A 5923-nucleotide genomic window follows, 5' to 3' on the forward strand; every position below is an offset into this window, starting at 1 on the left:
ATCACAACATGAGCAAAATAAACTATTTACTAAAACTATGAATGAGCAATCTACCTTGTTGAAGAATATAGGGAATCAACTTGAAAATTTGAATAGGGAGATCTCGGGGTTGCAAACTAAACTTGCTAATGCTGAAACCCGAATCTCATATATGTCTGCATCACAATCTTCTTTAATTAATAAAATGGCTGCTAAACCTGAGGATTTAGATGATAAAATTACTACTACAGCAAATGCCATTCAAGTTAGAATTAATGAGAATATAAGATTAATGGCTGAACTGCGTGCTAGGTGGGATAGAGAAGAAAATGAAAAACTAGCTAAAGAGAAGAATATAGCTAAAGTTTGGACTATTACCACCACTAGTAATGCTAATGCTACACATGTTGCTGCACCTCCTACTCATACTAATAAAAGAATTGGTGTTAGCAATGTTTCCACTTCGAATGCGAAGCGCGAAAAACTGCCTGAAACTGCTAAAACTCTGAAACTGCCTCGTGATAAAGCTGCTGAAATTTTTTCCAACATTGGGGATGATGATCCCATTGCTTTAGATTATAATGGTTTGAATTTTGATGATTGCCACATCTCTGAAGTTATAAAGTTCTTGCAAAAACTTGCTAAAAGTCCTAATGCTAGTGCTATAAATTTGGCTTTCACGCATCATATTACAAATGCTCTCATAAAAGCTAGAGAAGAGAAACTAGAGCGTGAAGCCTCTATTCCTAAAAAGTTAGAGGATGGTTGGGAGCCCATCATTAAGATGAAGATTAAAGATTTTGATTGTAATGCTTTATGTGATCTTGGTGCAAGTATCTCTGTTATGCCTAAGAAAATTTATAATATGCTTGACTTGCCACCGCTGAAAAATTGTTATTTGGATGTTAATCTTGCTGATCATTCTACAAAGAAACCTTTGGGTAAAGTTGATAATGTTCGCATTACCATTAACAATAACCTGGTTCCCGTTGATTTTGTTGTCTTGGATATTGAATACAATGCATCTTGCCCCATTATATTGGGAAGACCTTTTCTTCGAACTGTTGGTGCTATCATTGATATGAAGGAAGGTAATATAAAATATCAATTTCCTCTCAAGAAAGGTATGGAACACTTCCCTAGAAAGAGAATGAAGGTACCTTTTGATTCTATTATGAGAACAAATTATGATGTTGACACTTCATCTCTTGATAATACTTGATACACACTTTCTGCGCCTAGCTGAAAGGTGTTAAAGAAAAGCGCTTATGGGAGACAACCCATATTTTTATCTACAGTACTTTGTTTTTATTTTGTGTCTTGGAAGTTGTTTACTACTGTAGCAACCTCTCCTTATCTTAGTTTTGTGTTTTGTTGTGCCAAGTTAAGCCGTTGATAGAAAAGTAAGTACTAGATTTGGATTACTGCACAGTTCCAGATTTCTTTGCTGTCACGAATCTGGGTCCACCTCCCTGTAGGTAACTCAGAAAATTAAGCCAATTTACGTGCATGATCCTCAGATATGTACGCAACTTTCATTCAATTTGAGCATTTTCATTTGAGCAAATCTGGTGCCATTTTAAAATTCGTCAATACGAACTGTTCTGTTTTGACAGATTCTGCCTTTTATTTCGCATTGCCTCTTTCGCTATGTTGGATGAATTTCTTTGATCCACTAATGTCCAGTAGCATTATGCAATGTCCAGAAGTGTTAAGAATGATTGTGTCACCTCTGAATATGTCAATTTATAATGTGCACTAACCCTCTAATGAGTTGTTTCGAGTTTGGTGTGGAGGAAGTTTTCAAGGATCAAGAGAGGAGTATGATGCAACATGATCAAGGAGAGTGAAAGCTCTAAGCTTGGGGATGCACCCGGTGGTTCACCCCTGCATATATCAAGAAGACTCAAGCGTCTAAGCTTGGGGATGCCCAAGGCATCCCCTTCTTCATCGACAACATTATCAGGTTCCTCCCCTGAAACTATATTTTTATTCCATCACATCTTATGTGCTTTTTCTTGGAGCGTCGGTTTGTTTTTGTTTTTGTTTTGTTTGAATAAAATGGATCCTAGCATTCACTTTATGGGAGAGATACACGCTCCACTGTAGCATATGGACAAGTATGTCCTTGTTTCTACTCATAGTATTCATGGCGAAGTTTCTCCTTCGTTAAATTGTTATATGGTTGGAATTGGAATATGATACATGTAGTAATTGCTATAAATGTCTTGGGTAATGTGATACTTGGCAATTGTTGTGCTCATGATTAAGCTCTTGCATCATATGCTTTGCACCCATTAATGAAGAAATACATAGAGCATGCTAAAATTTGGTTTGCATATTTGGTTTCTCTAAGGTCTAGATAATTTCTAGTATTGAGTTTGAACAACAAGGAAGATGGTGTAGAGTCTTATAATGTTTTCAATATGTCTTTTATGTGAGTTTTGCTGCACCGGTTCATCCTTGTGTTTGTTTCAAATAAGCCTTGCTAGCCTAAACCTTGTATCGAGAGGGAATACTTCTCATGCATCCAAAATACTTGAGCCAACCACTATGCCATTTGTGTCCACCATACCTACCTACTACATGGTATTTTCCGCCATTCCAAAGTAAATTGCTTGAGTGCTACCTTTAAAATTCCATCATTCACCTTTGCAATATATAGCTCATGGGACAAATAGCTTTAAACTATTGTGGTATTGAATATGTAATTATGCACTTTATCTCTTATTAAGTTGCTTGTTGTGCGATAACCATGTTTACTGGGGACGCCATCAACTACTCTTTGTTGAATTTCATGTGAGTTGCTATGCATGTTCGTCTTGTCTGAAGTAAGAGAGATCTACCACCATAGGGTTAAGCATGCATATGTTAGAGAAGAACATTGGGCCGCTAACTAAAGCCATGTTCCATGGTGGAAGTTTCAGTTTTGGACAACAATCCTCAAATCTCAAATGAGAAAATTATTAATTGTTGTTATATGCTTATGCATAAAAGAGGAGTCCATTATCTGTTGTCTATGTTGTCCGGTATGGATGTCTAAGTTGAAGAATAATCAATAGCGAGAAATCCAATGCGAGCATTCTCCGTAGACCTTTGTACAGCGGCATAGAGGTACCCCTTTGTGACACTTGGTAAAAACAATGCATTGTGATGATCCGGTAGTCCAAGCTAATTAGGACAAGGTGCGGGCACTATTAGTATACTATGCATGAGGCTTGCAACTTGTAAGATATAATTTACATGATACATATGCTTTATTACTACCGTTGACAAAATTGTTTCATGTTTTCAAAATCAAAGCTCTAGCACAAATATAGCAATCGATGCTTTTCCTCTATGGAGGACCATTCTTTTACTTTCAATGTTGAGTCAGTTCACCTATTTCTCTCCACCTCAAGAAGCAAACACTTGTGTGAACTATGCATTGATTCCTACATACTTGCTTATTGCACTTATTATATTACTCTATGTTGACAATATCCATGAGATATACATGTTACAAGTTGAAAGCAACCGCTGAAACTTAATCTTCTTTTGTGTTGCTTCAATACCTTTACTTTGAATTATTGCTTTATGAGTTAACTCTTATGCAAGACTTATTGATGCTTGTCTTGAATTGCTATTCATGAAAAGTCTTTGCTATATGATTCACTTGTTTACTCATGTCATATACATTGTTTTGATCGCTGCATTCACTACATATGCTTTACAAATAGTATGATCAAGATTATGATGGCATGTCACTCCAGAAATTATCTGTGTTATCGTTTTACCTGCTCGGGACGAGCAGAACTAAGCTTGGGGATGCTGATACGTCTCCGACGTATCGATAATTTCTTATGTTCCATGCCACATTATTGATGTTATCTACATGATTTATGCACACTTTATGTCATATTCGTGCATTTTCTGGAACTAACCTATTAACAAGATGCCGAAGTGCCGCTTGTCGTTTTCTGCTGTTTTTGGTTTCAGAAATCCTAGTAAGGAAATATTCTCGGAATTGGACGAAATCAAAGCCCAGGGGCCTATTTTCTCACGAAGCTTCCGAAGTCCGAAGGAGAGACGAAGAGGGGCCACGGAGGGGCCACACCCTAGGGCGGCGCGGCCCCCTTGGCCGCGCGGCCCTGTGGTGTGGGGCCCCGTGCCGCCTCTTGACCTGCCCTTTCGCCTATAAAAAGTCTCCGTGACGAAAACCCCAAGACGAGAACCACGATACGGAAAACCTTCCAGAGACGCCGCCGCCGCCGATCCCATCTCGGGGATCCAGAGATCGCCTCCGGCACCCTGCCGGAGAGGGGAATCATCTCCCGGAGGACTCTACGCCGCCATGGTCGCCTCCGGTGTGATGTGTGAGTAGTCTACCCCTGGACTATGGGTCCATAGCAGTAGCTAGATGGTTGTCTTCTCCCCATTGTGCTATCATTGTCGGATCTTGTGAGCTGCCTAACATGATCAAGATCATCTATCTGTAATTCTATATGTTGCGTTTGTTGGGATCCGATGAATAGAGAATACTTGTTATGTTGATTATCAAAGCTATGCTTATGTGTTGTTTATGATCTTGCATGCTCTCCGTTATTAGTAGATGCTCTGGCCAAGTTGATGCTAGTAACTCCAAGAGGGAGTATTTATGCTCGATAGTGGGTTCATGCCTCTGTGAATCTGGAGGAGTGACAAGAACCACTAAGGTTATGGATGTGCTGTTGCCACTAGGGATAAAACATTAGTGCTATGTTCAAGGATGTAGTCACTAGTTACATTACGCGCAATACTTAATGCCCTTGTCATTGTTAGCAACTTAATACGGAGGGGTTCGGATGATAACCTGAAGGTGGACTTTTTAGGCATAGATGCAGTTGGATGACGGTCTATGTACTTTGTCGTAATGCCCAATTAAATCTCACTATACTCATCATGATATGTATGTGCATGGTCATGCTCTCTTTATTTGTCAATTGCCCAACTGTAATTTGTTCACCCAACATGCTGTTCGTCTTATGGGAGAGACACCTCTAGTGAACTGTGGACCCCGGTCCAATTCTCTTTACTGAAATACAATCTCTGCAATCTTGTTCTACTGTTTTCTGCAAACAATCATCTTCCACACAATACGGTTAATCCTTTGTTACAGCAAGCCGGTGAGATTGACAACCTCACTGTTTCGTTGGGGCAAAGTACTTTGGTTGTGTTGTGCAGGTTCCACGTTGGCGCCGGAATCTCTGGTGTTGCGCCGCACTACATCCCGCCGCCATCAACCTTCAACGTGCTTCTTGGCTCCTCCTGGTTCGATAAACCTTGGTTTCTTTCTGAGGGAAAACTTGCTGCTGTGCGCATCATACCTTCCTCTTGGGGTTCCCAACGAACGTGTGAGTTACACGCCATCACCAGACCATAGGTCGGCGCGGGCCCAGGCTTGGCCGCGCCGGCCTATGGTGCCACGCCCTCGTGCGTCCTTTCCACTCCGTTTCGAACTCGTAATTTTTCATATTTTCCAAAAACAGTGAAAATATTGTTCAGAAAGTAAATTGCGTACTTTTCATTACCAGTACTGTTACCTATTCAAAGTTGAGTTCTGGCGGATTGTCAATTTGCCCTTTTATGAAAGCCTCCGGTGTTTCCACTTGAATAATATCAACATCAACATTATAGGAATCACCCGAGATATAATGCTTAAGTCTTTGTCCATTCACCACTTGCGTAGCATTGCCTTGGAGAGAGCTAATTTTGATTGCTCCTGAACGATACACCTCCTCGACAACATATGGTCCTTCCCATTTTGAGAGTAATTTCCCTGCAAAGAATCTGAGACGAGACCGATACAATAGGACTTTATCCCCAATATTAAATTCTCTTTTGATAATCCTTCTATCATGCCATTTTTTAACTTTCTCTTTAAAGAGTTTAGCATTTTCATAAGCTTCGCTTCTCCATTCATCTA

This window comes from Lolium perenne, chromosome 6, assembly GCF_019359855.2.
Source record: "Lolium perenne isolate Kyuss_39 chromosome 6, Kyuss_2.0, whole genome shotgun sequence".
NCBI lineage: Eukaryota > Viridiplantae > Streptophyta > Magnoliopsida > Poales > Poaceae > Lolium > Lolium perenne.